Source organism: Saccopteryx bilineata, chromosome 4, assembly GCF_036850765.1.
Source record: "Saccopteryx bilineata isolate mSacBil1 chromosome 4, mSacBil1_pri_phased_curated, whole genome shotgun sequence".
NCBI classification, from domain to species: Eukaryota; Metazoa; Chordata; class Mammalia; order Chiroptera; family Emballonuridae; genus Saccopteryx; species Saccopteryx bilineata.
In genome coordinates, this window is record NC_089493.1 from 95,139,510 (window position 1) to 95,157,791 (window position 18,282).

At 39.4% G+C, this 18,282-nt stretch overlaps 1 pseudogene; it reads right to left on the reverse strand.

Annotated features, from left to right (window-relative positions):
• Nucleotides 1-4,304: 4,304 nt before the first annotated feature.
• Nucleotides 4,305-10,519, reverse strand: LOC136335504 (small ribosomal subunit protein eS25-like; annotated as a pseudogene).
• Nucleotides 10,520-18,282: the final 7,763 nt, after the last annotated feature.

Genomic DNA, 18,282 nt, shown 5'->3' on the forward strand with positions numbered 1-18,282 from the left:
GCAGGACAGGAAGCCAGGAGTCTGGGAGGGATCCTAGCTGCTCCCCTCAGCATGGCTTGGGTAGAATGGGGTAGAGGTTTGCTGGTAACAGGTGCTTCTGCCCTTCCACCATGCTACCTTACCTGTATGATGCTCTTGTCAGACCCCTATCCAGACGTCTATTCTCAGTAGAACTTTACTCAGGAGTTGATACCTTCTCACCTCCTGTATCAGCCCCATCTTTCGCTCTTCGTTTGAACCTGCTGTGAGGACCAAGTGCTCCTGAGATCCCTGGCTTATAGTTTCCAGTGTGGTAAGTGAGAAACGAGCTAAGGATTGCTCTGTGCTCTGGCAGTGCTGGAGTGCGTGCGTGTGTGTGATATTGAGAGACTGAGAAATAGAGAAGCAGAGAGAAAAAAGAGGAGGAAAAGAGATAGAGAAGTATAAGACCTTGGCTGGTTGGCTCAGTGGATAGAGCATCGGCCTGGTGTATGGACGTCCTGGGTCTGATTACTGGTCAGGGCACACAGAAGTGACCATCTGCTTCTTCCTCCCTCTGCCCCTTCTCTCCATCTTCCCCTCCCACAGCCAGTGGCTTGAGTGGTTCTAGCATCGGCCCAGGTGCTGAGGATAGCTCATGGGATCTAGCGTCAGTCTCAGGTGCTAAAAATAGCTTGGTTGATTGGAGCATTGACCCAAGACAGGGGTTGCCAGGTAGATCCCTGTTGAGTACATATGGGAGTCTGTCTTATTATCTCTCCTCCTCTCACTTAAAAAAATAAAAAAGAGGAAAGGTATTAGTCTTTGGTTAAGCTAAAAGGAACTCTTCAGCATCAGCAGCTCTTCTTACACCACCAGGGGCCTCACTAGCCCAGACATTCCATTTCCTACCCATTCAAAGTGAGGGCTGCAGGCAGCAGACTGTTGGCTAGTGTTCAGGTTATCAGGAGGCTTTTGCTGGGTTTGTTTTTCTCCTGCCAGCATAGCAAATAGATGCAGGCAGAAAAAATCAAGCCAGTCCAGGTGAGAGAAATGGTTCTTCTATTTTATAGTTGGGTCATGAATTATTAAACAGGGGATTTGAAACCCTTAGTGGCATATGAGCAGCTTATGAGGGCTTCCCTAATCAGAGATTTAAGGGGAAGATGGTCAATGGGATAAAATTCCACAGTAAATGAAGGATATGGTTAGGCAGATGAGAGTGAAGTGGCCCTGTATGCAGGGAAGACATAGATAATCTTACAGTAAAACCTGACATAATGTCTATGGGAGGAAAATCACATTTTTACCTGATTTTCAGAATCATATTCACACACAATAAAATGTTTGCTGATTTTATGACACAATATACTCTCAGAATTTGCTTTAGAAGACAGATCATTATCAGATACAAAAAACTTATTTATTCATTGACCTTCTAGAACTATTTGATATTCTTTTTGAGAATTCTTGGGTGGTTGGGTGAGGTGGTGGAAAGAAGTAGACTTTATTGCTCAAGGTTGAATGGATGAAAGAATATACAGTGAATATAAAAAAGTGGAGAACTCTCTCTGGTGGATCACCTGACAGGTCCAAAGAGCAGAAAGCAAGGGTAGAGAAGCTGTGAATTTAATACAAACTGTATTACTTAAGGAAACAAAATGTGGAAAAATGCTTAATTAGGGTGGAAATTAGAGGTGATGTTTTGCCTGACCTGTGGTGGCACAGTGGATAAAGCATCGACCTGGAATGCTGAGGTTGCCAGTTCAAAACCACATACGACAAGCAATCAATGAAAACTAAAGTGAAGCAGCTATGAACCTGACCTGTGGTGGCGCAGTGGATAAAGCGTCATCCTGGAATGCTGAGGTCGCTGGTTCAAAGCCCTGGGCTTGCCAGGTCAGGCACATACAGGAAGCAACTACTATGAGCTGATGCTTCCTGCTCCTCCCCCACCACCTTTCTCTCTCTCTCCTCTCCCTAAAATCAACAAATAAAATCTTAAAAAAACAACAACAAAAAAAGAGGTGATGTTTTTACTGAACATTTGGGGATGTGCAAATAGACATAACCAGACCAGGTGCTAACTGTAATTCCTTTAGTAATAGTGTTTATACCCAAGTAAATCCAACATCCTTGTGGAAGAGGGAGACAATTGAGATAAAATAGGAAAATTAGTTAATGAAAATGGAAAGATAGAATATTAAAAGGCAACAACCCATAAGAACTCTCTAAATTAAGAAATAGAATTCTTGGATTGTTTCCAGGCACTTAAGGTAATCCTCCTTAGTGCTTAATCAGCATGGTCAAAGAGGCTGGCTGCTACAGGTAAAAACACAGTTTTTAATATATTTTTTTTAGAGTTTATTTATTCAGTTTTAGAGAGAGGGGAGAGGAAGAGAGAGAACGAGGGGAAGAGCAGGAAGCATCAATTCCCATATGTGCCTTGACCAGGCAAACCCAGGGTTTCGTACCTGCGACCTCAGCATTCTAGGTTGATGCTTTATCCACTGCGCCACCACACATCAGTCCAAAAATTCCAATTTTTAATTGCAGTGTAACGTTAATGTGACTCAGAGAGTTATCATAGAATGAACATATTTATATAAGTGTGGCTCCAGTCAGAAAAGAACAGTACCAGCCTCCAAAAGCCTCCCATTCCGCAAGCTACGCCCTTCCTAATTCCTGCCTCTTCCATCCTCACCAAAGGTGACTACTATTTTGACTTTTAACACCATAGATTAGTTTTGTCTGGTTTTTTTTTAGTTTTGTCTGGTTTTGAACTCTGTGTAAATGGAATGACCAATAGTCTTTTTTAAAGTGTGACTTCTTTTTTCTCTCAACATTATGCTTGTGAGATTCATCCATGTTACTATATTTTTACTGAGGATTTAAAAAAAAATTTTTTTTTTTTATTAAGGGTAGTATCCCCTGTGGTGTTACCATACCAAAAAGGTCATTTTTTATTCTACTCTTGATGAGCTTTTGGATTTTTTCATATATCAGGTTGTAATGAGCATTCTTGTTCATTCTTTAAGATGCAGATACTTCTTTTGGGTGTATTCCTGGCAGTGGAATTGATAAATCATAGGATATGTGCATTTCCAGTTTCTCAAAGTGGTTGAATCAATTTACATTCCCTCCTGCCATGTATGAGAGTTCTTGTCACTCTCCTGGGCAATATTATCAACCATTTTTTTAATCACCATTTCAGTGAGTGTATAGTGGTATTTTATTGTAGTTTATGGTATTTTATCTTTACTTTCCTCATTAGTAATGATGTTGGGTAGCTTTCATATGTTTATTGGCCATTTGGATATCTTATTTTGTGAATTTCATGTTCAAGTCTCTTGTCTGTTTTTATTGGGTTGTCTGATTTTTTCTTATTGATTGATATGCATTATTTAGAAATTCTGCATATGAACCATTTGTTGGTATATGTGATAGAAAGATCTTCCTCCACTCTGTGGATTGCTTTTTCACTCTCTTAAAGATGTATTTTGATGACTAGAAATCCTTCTTGTAGTCCAGTTTATCAAATCATTTTTCCTTTAAGACTGAAGTTCTCAACTGGAGTGATTTTGTTCCCCAGGTAGGGTTATAGGATAATATGTGATGCACAGTTAAGTGTGAATACCAGATAAACAATGAAAACAATTTTAATTTAAGTATTTCCCAGGTAATATTTAGGACATACTTAGACTATCTTTTTTTGTTGTTTATCTTAGATTTAAATTCTGTCCCAGAATTTAAATTTTGGCAATAGGACACACAGGGTACATTTGACAAATACCTTGGAGACATTTTTGGTTGTCAAAACTGGGATGATGGGGTTGTGCTATTGGCATCTAATGGGAAGAGGCTAGGGATGCTGTTAAGTGTCCTACAATGCCCAGGATACTCCTTCATAACAAAGGTTTGTCAGGTTCAAACTGTCAATTATGCAGGGTTGAGAAACTTGCTTTAAGGTTAGTGATTTTTGTAGGCCTTGAGGAAATTTTTCTAAATTCCAAGATAACAAAGATACTCCCTTGTCACCTCGTCTAGAAGTTTTATTGTTTTACCTTTCATGTGTGGACCACCTGGAATTGATTTTTGTGGGGTTGTGAAATAAGAAATTTCCTCTTTCCTCGTGGATATTCACTTAGGCCAGCAATGTGTACTGAAATGACATTTTTCTCCCTGTTGTTCAGTTCCTCCAGAAACTCAGTATCTATCCATGATTGAATGTGCCGGTTTCTGGACTCCATTCTGTTTCATTATTCTAATTGATTGCCTTTGCATCAATATCACATTGTACAGTAATTTTGTTTTTAATTTCTTTTTGATTTAATAAAGTTTTATTTTCAAAATATACAGCAGGTGGAAACTGTTGTCCATGCCTCTCCACCAGCAGCTGGCGCCTCTCCACCTTCAGTGTTTCCGGTGTTAACTACTTGAGCTCTGTGCTTTCAAACTAGTTTAATAAGTCTTTTACCAAGTTGCTCCTGAGGGTCTGCCCTGACCAAGAAAGAGTGGATTTGCAGTCTCTCAGAGGTAACAGTTGGGGTTATAAGCTTATAGTTGGGACCTTCCTTACAGAGTTTTTGTCATATGTTGCCTATGTCAGACACAGCTAGGATATTGAGTTTGTTCCAAACTTTGCATTTGGACCACTTCTTTTTGGCCTTGCCCCAGATTTGTTCACTGGGTCTTTGCCTTTCTGGCCAATTTTCCAGCATATTTCTTCTTGTCATCCTTGGGCGGCAGACCAAAACTCAAAGAGCAGCTGCTACCACTGCAACCTTGATAAGCTGTTGAACAAAAAGGCCTGTAGTTTTAAATAAATCCTGATGTCTGGGAGTATCTTACATTGGGTTGCCCGAGAAACAGATTCTGATACAAAGATATGAGTGCAAGTAGTTTAATTGGGATGTAATTCCTGGAAGCATCAAGAAAAGTGAAGAAGTGAAACAGAAGCAAAGAAGGAAAGAGAATACAGGGTGTATTGATGAGCAGGTTGCCATTGTGGACATTGGACCTTCATCATGCATGGGACTGTTGGGAGATGGTAATAGACATGTCTCAGATTTGTCCCACCAGAACACTATTATCAACCAGTTCCCATGCATCATGGGTTGAAGCTACTTTCGGGGCCATTTCTGATTTGCTGCATGCTCTGGCTAAGAATGCTGTTACATGCTTAGGGAGAAAGTTATGGGTGACTGGAGCAAGAAGCCTTCTGGAGAGGGTTGCTTCAGTGAACAGTGATGGAATATGGGTAGGACAGTAACAGTATCAGCTATGCTCTTCCCTCTGACATGGTCTGATCTGCTCATGTCCTAAAGTCAGTTTATTTCATCTGGTCACTGATTCTCCTATTGATTCTCCAAGGTAGTGATCATTTCAAATGATAACAACAGCAACAAAATATGTATATATAAATAGATAAAGATATATAGACAGAGAGTCAGTCAGGCTGAAAATCCAGGTAAGAGTGATGTTGCTTGCAGTCTTGAATTTAAATTCAATAAGGCAGTAAGCTGGAAACACAGGCAAGGTTACTAAATTGCAGTCTTGAAAAATTTCTTCTACTTCAGGAAACCTCAGTCTTTGCTCTTAAGGCTTTCAACTGATTGGATGACGCCCACGTGCATTTTGGAGGTTTATTCAAAGTCTAGCAATTTAAATGTGAATACATTAAAAAATGCCTTTATAGGGACCGCTCAAATCCCTATTGTTGCTGTTGGTCCTGTGGTCATTATTTTTATTTTTTTTTACAGAGACAGAGAGAGAGTCAGAGAGAGGGATAGATAGAGACAGAGAGACAGGAATGGAGAGAGATGAGAAGCATCAATCATCAGTTTTTCGTTGCGACACCTTAGTTGTTCATTGATTGCTTTTTCATATATGCCTTGACCATGGGCCTTCAGCAGACTGAGTAACCCCTTGCTCAAGCCAGCAACCTTGGGTCAAAGCTGGTGAGCTTTGCTCAAACCAGATGAGCCTGTGCCCAAGCTGGCAACCTCGAGATCTCGAACCTGGGTCCTCCACACCCCAGTCCGATGCTCTATCCACTGCGCCATGGCCTGGTCAGGCGGTCCTGTGGTCATTATTAACAGTTGTTATCCTTTTCCTCTATCACCTACTTACTCCCAGCTTCTCACACCCCAACCCACCCCTTGGCAAGCGTGGCTGCTGGTTTAGGTTGCTGCCCTATTAGGTTGCAAAGGTACGACATGCAGAATGACAGCAGTGATTGGGGTACGGTTGGTGAAGTTAATGGTAGTCCATTGTCATCTGCCATGGCAGATCTGGTGCTCCAGAGCACTATCCCCTGCATACTTTACATCTTTGAGGGTGCCACTAAACTAAGCCATTCCACCTAGAATGTTGCATAGTTTCTGAGTTACCATTTTGGCCAGAGGTAAGAGGGCAGCTACACAGGCTTTTCTGCCAAAATAGGCCTTACTTCATAAATCAGAGAATCCTTATGAGAGTCTGTCAGCTCCTTAAGTACTGTATGTACATTCCATGTATGCCATCAGGGATCAGGGAATTGACTACAGGCTGGGAGTCAAGGACCCACATGACCCACTCTTAGAACAGACATAGGTGAGGACTCCATTTGTCACTTGGTATCTGCTAAGTCCCAACTCTAACAAATGGGCCATGATTGCATTTTGGATCCCCAAATATTAGTATTAGCTCAGGTCCAGTACACAAAACCCCTCAAAACTGCTGGATATTACCTGACTGGTGGTGGCATAGTAGATAGAATATTGACCTGGGATGCTTAGGTCCCAGGTTTGAGACTCAGAGATTGCCAGCTTGAGTGCAGGATCATCTACATGATCCTGTGGTCGCTGGTTTGAGCCCAAGGTTGCTGGTTTGAGCAAGGGGTCAACTGGCTTGGCTTGAGCCCCCTAGTCAAGGCACATATGAGAAACAATCAATAAACAACTAAAGTGACACAGCAACAAGTTGATATTTCTCACCTTTCTCTCTTCCTCTCTCTCTAAAAAAAAGAGTGCTGGATATTTTGTAGGTCCCTTTGGCAAAGGGCTGGAAAAAGGTCAGGTCAAGTGTAGTGGAGAGGCCCTGAGGTGAGCAGTTCCATCAGGAACTAACGAGCAATGAGAGACTAGAGAAACTGTTTATAAAATGCTGAACAAAGATGGAAAACACATAAGGCAGAAGAGATACCAGACACTTTGCTCTCCTGTCACTGTTAGCTGAGCTCTGATTAGTGTCACCTCCCATTTCCCTGCACTGGAGTGGGTTCTCTCTCTGTGTTGGAATGGTAGGGGTGTCAGGAGTAAGTTGTTACTTAGTGATCAAAAATAGCTTTCTGCCTCCTGCAATATCTCCAACCCCTTTGGTGGCTTCCGGGACCAGATGTCCCCCTCTTGAGGGGTTTGCCTCATAAAAGTAGACCTTCTTGCCTTGCATAGATGTGAATCACAACAGTAGCCTTCCTGGGCCTGTTACTGCCCCTGCACCCAAACTGCTTTAGGCCAGGCTTGAGAATCTAAGCCTCAGTGATATGACATTTTCCTTTTTCTTCTGTCTTCGGAGAGAAAGAGTTGAGGAGTCTGTTGTGTGTAGAGTGGCATGTGGCTTTAGGACTTTCAACCAAAGACATGCGAGAGAGAACAGGCCAAAGGATTCTATGGAAGGTTCTCTGAGGGGTTGGGCATAGGCAGGAAAGGGTCCTGAGTGATTATTTCCCACTTATCCCTCCAGGTCCACTCTTTATTCTGCTCTGGGGCCCACCTTCTGGCTGATTCAACCTTCTACCCTGGTCTTCTGGCTCTCAGTGGGGATTGGTCAAAGGAGCACTAGCAGGAGTTGGGGGGTATGAAGACTGAGATGGTGAAACTTATTCACACAATCTCTCTCTGCCAGATCACTGATTGCCTGTGGGTCCTTCCTCTGCCATAGCTCATACCTACTGCCCTGCAACTGTAATGAGAGCTAGGGGCGCAGAGCTTTAACCCTTATTCTGGGTTCCAGTAACCACCCCTTCCTCAAGCCCCTTCATGCCCAAGAGACAGTGGTAGCTTCTTACTCAGGCATCACTATCTCTTATTGGTTTCCTGTAACTCTGCTCCCCTTGCAAATGAATCCTTCATTAATCTTTCCTAAATTCTCCTGTGTGATTGTGCCATCTGTCACTGCTGAGACCTGACAGACAGACTCTGAGGATAAAGGTCCAAAGGACAAGTTGACATGACTGTTCACAGTCCAGAGGTGGGGTTGGCAATGGAAAACTTGTGGTTGGTCATGATGCGCTTTCCAGAACCAGCAGGCCCAGCAAAGATAAGCTCCTTTGCTAGATGGAAATCAGAGAAGATTTTTATCACAAAAAGAATCATGAAAACTAGCAAAGATCTTAGCTTCCTGACTACCTCTGCCCAATGATGCAACTATTGAGGAAAACAACCCAAAGTAACGCAGCCAACTCCTCTTCTGGGAAGCCATGGTGTCTGATAGCCCTAAAGGTATGTTACAAAACCAAAACCAAAAGACTTCAAACACTTCAACTATCCCAATAAGTTGAAAGTACTGAAGGTTGAGTAAGGACAGAACTCTTTCATCATTTAATCAAAAACAGAGACTCAGTAATTAATGGTCTTAACCACAAATCACGTAATATGGGCAGAGATCTGTCAACTTCTACTTAATCTCTCCCTGGCCGGGGGGCTAAGGTGGGAGGTGCAGTCATGAGATTGTTTACAGTGAGAAGAGGAAATGTCCAGGTCTTCCCAGGAAAACAGTCCTGCCTTAGAGCCCCCATCCTGACACAGATCCACCCCCTCTTATTACATGCACAGCTCTGTGTTTTGGCATGTAGTCAGCACTCAATGTGTTTTGATTTGAGCAGTGTTGGCTTCTTTCTCTTCCCTTAGTTTAGGGCACTTAGCTGGGTCAGTGTGTGTGTTGGGCAGGCCTGGGACATGTCTTTCCCTTGGATTGGATGGAGCCTCTTTTGCTGAGGAATGAATCTCACACAATTCCCTGCTTTTGGTGATTAACACCAGATAGGTAGGAGCAAGTAACAGGTAACAACCATAAGATTTCAGAATCAAATTTCTACTGCTGGACCCTTGTGTCTTTTCTGACTATAGACCCATATGAAGTTTGTTTGATGGGGCTGAATCAAAGCATTGGGCCCTGGGCGGTTGGCCTTGGCAGTGTCCAGTTTGGGTCCCCTTACATCTGCTCCCATGAGGGGCTCCCCTAGCCCTGGGTCTGGAGGGTCATGAGTCTCTCCTGTATTCCTGTCCTCAGTAGCATAGCGAGGGAGGGGCAAGGGGTCTATCATGTCCCGGGCACGCCACTTGCAGAGGGGCACCAAATGGTCTCCAAGACAAACAAGAAAAGCATAGTAGAAGGGAGGGAGTGCCAATAAAGTGTCTTGCCCCGAGTGCCAGTTATGTTCGCTATGCCACTGCCTGTCCTGGGGATCTGGGTCCTATGTTCTCTCATTCTATGTTGTTCTGGAAAGTCTTTTTGGTGTATGTGCTCTCCATTTTTTTCTAATGCATACACAAATATACATTTACAAAATTGAGATTCCACTATAGAGAGATTTTTATATAGCTTTTAAAAAGCATTGCATTATATGGAATTTTTTCATATAATTAAATGTTTTTAAAAATAAAATTCAAATGAGTTCAAAATATTCAATTATATGACTTTATCATTTAAGCTTTGTTCCATGTCTAGCATTTCTGTACATCAACATCAGATTTTGCTACGTAAGATCTCTCTGTAGAGGCTATAGAGAAGTCAAAGGCTATGGTTTTTATCCTCTCATATTGATGTGGTTGTAGGATTTCATTCTTATTTTTATTTCTATTAAAATTAAAAAAAATTATTGATTTGAGAGAGGGAAAGAGAAACACCAATTTTTTCCCACTTATTTATGCATTTATTGATTATTTTTTTTATTGTACCAACGTGGGTCATATGCTAATTCTTTTTATTTTTATTAATTTTAATGGGGTGACATTAATCAATCAGGGAACATAGGTTTAGAGAAAACATTTTCAGGTTATTTTGACACTTGATTATGTTGCATACCCATCACCCAAAGTCATATAGTCTTCCATCACCTTCTATCTGGTTTTCTTTGTGCCCCTCTTCTCCCCCCTCTTCTCCCCCCCCAACCACCACACTTTTATCCATGTCCCCGAGTCTCATTTTTATGTCCTACTTATGTGTAGGATCATATAGTTCTTAGTTTTTTCTGATTTACTTATTTCACTCAGTATAATGTTATCAAGGTCCATCCATGTTGTAAATGATCCGATGTCATTATTTCTTATGGCTGAGTAGTATTCCATAGTATATATGTACCACATCTTCTTTATCCAATCATCTATTAAAGTGCTTTTTGGTTGTTTCTATGTCTTGGCCACTGTGAATAATGCTGCAATGAACATGGATGGGGCTGCATGTGTCTTTACATACCAGTGCTTTTGAGTTATGGGGTTTTATTCCCAGTAGAGGGATTGCTGGGTCATATGGTAGTTCTATTTTTAATTTTTTGAGGAACCACCATACTTTCTTCCATAGCGGTTATACTGTCAATACTTTACATTCCCAGAAACAGTGGACGAGGGTTTCTTTTTCTCCACAGCCTCTCCAACATTTGTTATTACCTGTCTTGTTGATAATAGCTAATCTAACAGGCGTGAGGTGGTATCTCATTGTAGTTTCGATTTGCATGTCTCTAATAGCTAATGAAGATGAGCATCTTTTCATATATATGTTGGCCATTTGTATTTCTTCCTGGGAGAAGTGTCTGTTCATGTCCTCTTTCCATTTTTTTATTGGATTGTTTGCTTGTTGTTGAGTTTTATGAGTTCTTTGTAATTGATTGATTCTTCTATGTGTCCTGACCAGGGATCGAACCTGTAACCTTGGTGTATCGAGATGACACTCTAACCAAGCTACCCAGCCAACCCTGGGCATTAAAAATATTTTCTTGAAAATTATTATTATTTAAATTTATTTATTAATTTGTTTAGAGAGAGAGGAAAAGAGAGAGAGAAGGAATGCAAAACATTGATTTGTTGTTCCATTCATTCATGCATTCATTTGGGGACTCTTGTATGTGTTCTGACAAAGATTGGAATTATGTTCTAACCAACTGAGCTACCAGGCCAGGGCCATTTAAAAAATTATTAAAAATAATATTATTAAAAATGGTGAGGTTAAACTCTGTATTCATGACTTAATATTTTTTAGTTTAGAAATTAAATTTAATAAGGTGACATTGATCAATAAGTACATAAATTTCAGGTAAACATCTGTATAGCATTTGAATTTTTTAAAAAAAATTTTTTTAATTTATTATTTTATTTTTTTATTTATTCATTTTTAGAGAGGAGAGAGACAGAGAAGGAGAGAGAGGAGAGAGAGACAGAGAGAGAGAAGGGGGAGGAGCTGGAAGCATCAACTCCCATATGTGCCTTGACCGGGCAAGCCCAGGGTTTTGAACCGGCAACCTCAGCATTTCCAGGTCGACGCTTTATCCACTGCGCCACCACAGGTCAGGTGAATTTTTTTTTTAATTTTATTTTTTTTATTATTAAATTTAATGCAGTGACATTGATAAATCAGGGTACATATGTTGAGAGAAAACATCTCCAGATTATTTTGACACTTGATTGTGCTGTATACCCCTCCTCCAAAGTCAAATTGTCTTCTGTTACCTTCTATCTGGTTTTCTTTGTGCCCTTTCCCTCCCTCACCCCCTCTCTCCTTCCTCGCCCCATCCCCCCTCCCCCCACTCCCCCTACCCCCATTGCCATCACATTCTTGTTCATGTCTCTGAGTATCATTTTTTTTAAAATTTGTTTATTGAATTTAATGCAGTGACATTGATAAATCAGGGTACATATGTTGAGAGAAAACATCTCTAGATTATTTTGACATTTGATTGTGCTGTATACCCCTCCCCCAAAGTTAAATTGTCTTCTGTCACCTTCTATCTGGTTTTCTTTGTGCCCCTCCCCTCCCCAACCCCTCTCTCTTTCTTCACACCATACCCCCACCCCTGTTGCCATCACATTCTTGTTCATGTCTCTGAGTCTCATTTTTATGTCCCATCTATGTATGGATTCATATAGTTCTTAGTTTTTTCTGATTTACTTATTTCACTCCATATAATGTTATCAAGGTCCATCCATGTTATTGTAAATGATCCGATGTCATCATTTCTTATGGCTGAGTAGTATTTTATAGTATATATGTACCAAAGCTTTTTAATCCACTCATTCTCTGACGGACACTTGGGCTGTTTCCAGATCTTCACTGTTGTGAACAATGCTGCCACAAACATGGGGGTGCATTTCTCCTTTTGGAGCCGTTCTATGGTGTTCTTGGGGTATATTCCTAAAAGTGGGATAGCTGGGTCAAAAGGCAGTTCGATTTTCAGTTTTTTGAGGAATCTCCATATTGTTTTCCACAGTGGCTGCATCAGTCTGCATTCCCACCAACAGTGCAGGAGGGTTCCCTTTTCTCCATATCCTCACCAGCACTTATTCTGTGTTGTTGATGAGAACCATTTTGGCTGTGTGAGGTGATATCTCATTGTGGTTTTAATTTGCATTTCTCTAATGATTAGTGATGTTGAGCATTTTTTCATATGCCTATTGGCCATCTGTATGTCCTCTTTGGAGAAGTGTCTATTCATTTCTTTTGCCCATTTTTGGATTGGATTGTTTGTCTTCCTGGTGTTGAGATTTATAAATTCTTTATAAATTTTGGTTATTAACCCCTTATCGGACGTATTGTCAAATATGTTCTCCCATTGTGTAGTTTGTCTTTTTATTCTTTCTTATTGTCTTTAGCTGTGCAAAAGCTTTTTAGTTTGATATAGTCCCATTTGTTTATCCTGTCTTTTATTTCACTTCCCCGTGGAGATAAATCAGCAAATATATTGCTCCGAGAGATGTCGGAGAGCTTACTGCCTATGTTTTCTTCTAAGATGCTTATGGTTTCACGGCCTACATTTAAGTCTTTTATCCATTTTGAGTTTATTTTTGTGAGTGGTGTAAGCTGGTGATCTAGTTTCATTTTTTTGCAGGTAGCTGTCCAATTTTCCCAACACCATTTTTTAAAGAGGCTGTCTTTACTCCATTGTATTTCCTTACCTCCTTTGTCAAATATCAGTTGTCCATAGAGCTGTGGGTTTATTTCTGGGTTCTCTCTTCTGTTCCATTGATCTATATGCTTGTTCTTATGCCAGTACCAGACTGTTTTGAGTACAATGGCCTTGTAGTATAACTTGATATCAGGAAGTGTGATACCTCCCACTTTATTCTTCTTTTTTAAGATTGCTGAGGCTATTCGTGTTCTTTTTTGGTTCCATATAAATTTTTGAAATATGTGATCTATATCTTTGAAGTATGTCATTGGTATTTTAATTGGTATTGCATTGAATTTATAGATTGCTTTGGGTAATATAGACATTTTAATGATGTTTATTCTTCCTAACCATGAGCATGGTATATGCTTCCACTTGTTTGTATCTTCCTTGATTTCTTTTATCAATGCTTGTAATTTTCCGAGTACAAGTCTTTAGTCTCCTTGGTTAAGTTTACTCCTAGGTACTTTATTTTTTTGGTTGTAATAGTGGATGTGATTGTTTCCTTAATTTCTCTTTCTGACTGTTCATTGTTGGCGTATAAAAATGCCTCTGATTTCTGAGTATTGATTTTATATCCTGCCACTTTACTGAATTCATTTATCAGGTCCAGTAGTTTTTTGACTGAGACTTTAGGGTTTTCTATATACAATATCATATCATCTGCAAATAATGATAGTTTTACTTCTTCTTTTCCAACTTGAATGCCTTCTATTTCTTCTTCTTGTCTGATTGCTGTGGCTAGGACTTCCAGGACTATGTTAAATAGAGTGGTGAAAGGGGGTACCCCTGCCTTGTTCCTGATCTTAAGGGTATTGCTTTTAATTTTTGCCCATTGAGTATGATGTTGGCTGTGGGTTTCTCATAGATGGCTTTTATCATGTTAAGGTATGTCCCCTGTATTCCCACTTTGCTGAGAGTTTTGATCATGAATGGGTGCTGGATTTTATCAAATGCTTTTTCTGCATCTATTGACATTATCATATGGTTTTTCTCCTTGTTGTTGTTTATGTGATGAATCACATTGATTGATTTACTAATATTGTACCAGCCTTGCCTCCTCAGAATAAATCCCACTTGATCATGGTGTATAATTTTTTCCATACATTGTTGGATCTGGTTTGCTAATATTTTGTTGAGGATTTTAGCATCTATATTCATTAGAGATATTGGCCTATAATTTTTTTTCTTTGTGTGGTCTTTGCCTGGTTTTGGAATCAGAATTATGCTCGCCTCATAAACAGAGCTTGGAAGTTTTCCTTCCTCTTGAATTTTTTGAAATAGTTTGAGAAGGATAGGAGTTAGTTCTTCTTTGAATATTTGGTAGAATTCAGTTGTAAAGCCATCAAGCCCCAAACTTTTCTTTGTTAGGAGTTTTTTGATAACTGTTTTGATTTCATTTGGTGTAATTGGTCTGTTTAGGTTTTCTGATTCTTCCAGATTGATTTTTGGAAGATTGTATGTTTCAAGGAATTTGTCCATTTCATCTAGGTTTTTTAGATTTTTGGCATACAGTTCTTCATAGTATTTTCTTACAATATTTTGTATTTCTGTTTTGTCAGTTGTTATTTCTCCACTCTCATTTCTAATTTTATTTATTTGAGTCCTCTCTCTCTTTCTTGGTGATTATAGTTAAAGGTTCATCAATCTTGTTTACCTTTTCAAAGAACCAGCTCCTAGTTTCTTTTTTTTTTTTTAATAAATTTTTATTAATGGTAATGGGATGACATTAATAAATCAGGGTACATATATTCAAAGAAAACATGTCTAGGTTATTTTGTCATCAAATTATGTTGCAAACCCCTCGCCCAAAGTCAGATTGTCCTCCGTCACCCTCTATCTAGTTCTCTGTGCCCCTCCCCCTCCCCCTAACTCTCTCCCTCCCTCCCTCCCATGTCCTCCCTCCCCCCCCACCCTTGGTAACCACCACACTCTTGTCCATGTCTCTTAGTCTCATTTTTATGTTCCACCAATGTATGGAATCATGTAGTTCTTGTTTTTTTCTGATTTACTTATTTCACTCCTTATAATGTTATCAAGATCCCACCATTTTGCTGTAAATGATCTGATGTCATCATTTCTTATGGCTGAGTAGTATTCCATAGTGTATATGTGCCACATCTTCTTTATCCAGTCTTCTATTGAAGGGCTTTTTGGTTGTTTCCATGTCTTGGCCACTGTGAACAGTGCTGCAATGAACATGGGGCTACATGTGTCTTCACGTATCAATGTTTCTGAGGTTTTGGGGTATATACCCAGTAGAGGGATTGCTGGGTCATAAGGTAGTTCTATTTGCAGTTTTTTGAGGAACCACCATACTTTCCTCCATAATGGTTGTACTACTTTACAGTCCCACCAACAGTGAATGAGGGTTCCTTTTTCTCCACAGCCTCTCCAACATTTGCTATTACCCGTCTTGTTGATAATAGCTAATCTAACAGGAGTGAGGTGGTATCTCATTGTAGTTTTGATTTGCATTTCTCTAATAACTAATGAAGTTGAGCATCTTTTCATATATCTGTTGGCCATTTGTATCTCTTCCTGGGAGAAGTGTCTGTTCATGTCCTCTTCCCATTTTTTTATTGGATTGTTTGTTTGTTTGTTGTTGAGTTTTATGAGTTCTTTGTAAATTTTGGATATTAGGCCCTTATCTGAGCTGTCGTTTGAAAATATCAGTTCCCATATAGTTGGCTGTCTGTTTATTTTGATATCAGTTTCTCTTGCTGAGCAAAAACTTTTAATTCTGATGTAGTCCCATTCATTTATCTTTGCCTTCACTTCTCTTGCCATTGGCAGCTCCTAGTTTCATTGATCCTCTGTATTGTTTCTTTAGCCTATATGTCATTGATTTCGGCTCTGATCTTTATTATTTCCTTCCTTCTACTACATTTGGGCTTTACTTGCTGTTCTTTTTCTAGTTCTTTTAGATGCATGGTCAAGTTGTTTATTTGAGCTTTTTCTATCTTCTTAAAGTGTGCCTGTAGTGCTATGAACTTCCCTCTCAGTACTGCTTTTGCTGTGTCCCATAAATTTTGAGTTGTTGTATGCTCATTGTTATTCATTTCTAGGAATTTTTTTATTTCTTCTTTGATCTCATTCTTAATCCATTCATTATTAACAACCTGCTATTTAGTTTCCATGTGTTTGAGAATTTTTGAGCTTTTCTGTTGTGGTTTATTTCTAGATTACTGCCGTTGTGATTGGAGAAAGTGCTTGATATGATTTCAATCTTCTTATATTTGTTGAGATCACTTTTGTGCCCTAACATGTAGTCTATCCTAGAGAATGTACCATAAGCACTTGAAAAGAATGTATATTCTGCTACTTTAGGGTGAAAGGTTCTGAAGATATCTATTAAATCGAGTTGATCTAGTGTATTCAATAAGTCTGCTGTTTCTTTGTTAATTTTCTTTCTTGAGGATCTATCTAGTGATGTTAGTGGGGTATTGAAATCCCCTACTATTATAGTATTGCTGTTGATCTCGCCCTTTAAATCCATCAAAGTCTGCTTTATATATTTAGGTGCTCCTATATTAGGTGCATAGCTATTTATAATAGTTATATCTTCCTGTTGGATTACTCCCTTTATCATTATGTAGTGGCCTTCTTTATCTCTCACTATATCCTTTGTTTTAAAGTCCAATTTGTCTGATATAAGTATTGCTACCCCAGCTTTTTTTTCATTTCCATTTGCATGAAATGTTTTTTTCCATCCTTTTACCTTCAATCTATATGTATCTTTTGTTCTAAGGTGTGTCTCTTGTAGAGAGCATATGTATGGGTCCTGTTTTCTTATCCACGCAGCTACCCTATGTCTTTTGATTGGATCATTTAATCCATTTACGTTTAAGATTATTATTGATATGTAGTTGTTTATTGCCATTTTCTTCTTTAAAGGTGTATTCCTTTTTTGCTATATTCTTTTCCCACTTTGATCTGTTTACAACAGGCCCCTTAACATTTCCTGCAGCACTGGTTTGGTTGTAATGAATTCCTTGACTTGTTTTTTGTCTGGGAAGCTTTTTATTTCTCCTTCGATTTTAAGTGATGGCCTTGCTGGATAAAGTAGTCTTAGTTGTAGGTTCTTGTTCTGCATTACTTTGAATATTTCTTGCCATTCCCTTCTGGCCTCAAGTATTTCTGTTGAGAAGTCGGATGTCATCCTTATGGGGGCTCCTTTGTAGGTGATAGCTTTTTTTTCTCTTGCAGCTTTTAATATTTTCTCTTTATCGCTTAGCTTTGGTATTTTAATTATGATGTGTCTTGGTGTAGGTTTCTTTGAGTTTCTCTTTAATGGAGTCCTCTGAGCTTCTTGAAGTTGTGAGAGTTTCTCCTGCATTAATTTAGGGAAGTTTTCAGCTATGATATGATTGAACAAAGTCTCTATCCCTTGTTCTTTTTCTTCTTCTTCAGGAACCCCTATGATGTGGATGTTATTTCTCTTCATGTTGTCACAGAGCTCTGTAAAATTTTCCTCAGACTTTTTGAGTCTCTTTTCTTTTTTCTTCTCTGCTTTTATGCCTTCATTCCAGTTGTCCTCCAACTCGCTGATTCGATCCTCTGCTCTATCTATCCTGTTTTTAATTCCTTCCATTGTGGTCTTTATTTCTGTTATTGTATTTGTCATCTCCGACTGATTCTTTTTTATACTTGCTATTTCTTTATTTAGTTGTTCATAATGACCATCCATTATTGTTCTAAGATCCCTAAGCATCCTTACAATCATTATTTTGAACTCCACATCTGGAAGTTTGATTATTTCCATATCACTCAGTTCATCTCCTGAAGCTTTCTCTTGTGGTTTCATTTGGATTGCACTTTTTTGTCTTCTCATTTTCTGTGTTTGGGTGTTTTGTTTGTAGAGTTGGTTTAGTCTAGGTTTGGTGTTGTGTGCCTTCGGTTTTCAGTTGTGTTATTTCTAGGTCTTCTTGGGTTGGTATCAGCTATTATTTGTAATCCACTTTCAGATTTGGGCAGCTTTGAAGTCTTAATTTGTTTGTTTTCTTAACAGGTGATAGTCTTGTTTACTGATCTCAGCAGGGGGCTTCCTTGAAACTGTATCCAGGAATGGGATGGGTGTAACCTGAGACTCTGAAGGCCTCTTCCACCAACTAAACTCTGTGGGGGCAGGGTGTTTTCTCAGCTTCAGTAGGGGGAGGTGTATCTCAGATCTCCATGGAGAT